Source organism: Hipposideros armiger, unplaced genomic scaffold (genome assembly GCF_001890085.2).
Source record: "Hipposideros armiger isolate ML-2016 unplaced genomic scaffold, ASM189008v1 scaffold_132, whole genome shotgun sequence".
NCBI classification, from domain to species: domain Eukaryota; kingdom Metazoa; phylum Chordata; class Mammalia; order Chiroptera; family Hipposideridae; genus Hipposideros; species Hipposideros armiger.
The window spans coordinates 308,516-309,583 of NW_017731482.1; the positions used below are offsets into that span (position 1 = coordinate 308,516).

Sequence of the window (1,068 nt, forward strand, 5' to 3'; positions counted from 1 at the left end):
CCTTGCCCCCTGCCCCGCGCGCCCCCTCCCTCCCTCCGGGCTAGGCTCTGGGGCTCAGGGGGCACGCTCGCCTGGGCTTGGTATTTTCCAGGCTGCGGAGGTACAGCGGACTGAGCTCGAGCCCCGCCCCGCCCCGCAGGGTCCTAGCGCCCGCCCCGCCCGCACTGGGAGGGAACCTGGCCCGGGAGGGACCCGTCCTCAGGCAGGGGCTGGGGACAGGGCGGGGTGGGGCCAAGATAGAGTGGGCTCTGAGAGGAGGTGCGAGGAGGTGCTGGAAGTTAATTGTGAGCCCCTTCTCTCCGCCTCCTTCCCATATTCACAGGTACACACCTCTGCAAGTAACCTGCTTACTTTACACACAGGTACGTTGACCCCAGAACAACCTAGAGACCCAAAGATGGGCGCACACACCCCCACCACAATCCACAGCAACTCAGATGCCTACAGCTTGCATCCCTCACTAACCACTAGCTTCAAGGTTCACAGGCTGGCCAGACCTGGGCAAAATCTCCACTCTGAGCTGGGGCTTTAACAAGGCTTCCCTCCAGCCAGGACTGTGGCCCTGTCCACCACCACCCATCCTGGGCACCCATGCGTGTGTCCACACACCTCCCGTGGACTAGACTAGGTTCTCAAAAGCATCTGGCTCCAGAGCACTGGGGCTCCCCTGTCCCTTCCTAAGCAGAGCAGGCCATGCTCCATAGCCATGGGAAGATAAGTCCACCAGCACTCCAGCCACCCCTTCCAGCCTGGGAGGCAGCCACCTGCCCCCTGGGTCCTAGTGCCAGCTCTGCCTCCAGCTGCTCTGTGTGAACTGAGACCAATAGTTCAACTTCACTGAGGACAGGCCAGTATGAGTGTGGCAGAAGGCCCAAGGCTGAACATTCACTGATGTTCAGTGACCACATTCACTGACCACAAAGTGGGAGGGAGGGCCCATGGTGAGCTCCCCTGGATGGGCAGCTAACAGGGACCAACAAGTACCCACCACTTGCCCAGTGGCACACAGTGAGTACATGGGCATCCTGTCCAGAACCCAGGCCTCAGCTTCCTCCCATCCCATAGTTC

At 61.0% G+C, this 1,068-nt stretch overlaps 1 protein-coding gene across 1 annotated transcript in view; it reads right to left on the minus strand.

Annotated features, from left to right (window-relative positions):
• Nucleotides 1–126, minus strand: part of STARD10 (StAR related lipid transfer domain containing 10) — a 23,265-nt gene extending 23,139 nt beyond the window's left edge. The window contains exon 1 of the mRNA XM_019649406.1: nt 72–126. The gene's annotated coding sequence lies outside the window, so the exon portion shown is untranslated. The remainder of the gene's footprint in view (nt 1–71) is intronic.
• Nucleotides 127–1,068: the final 942 nt, after the last annotated feature.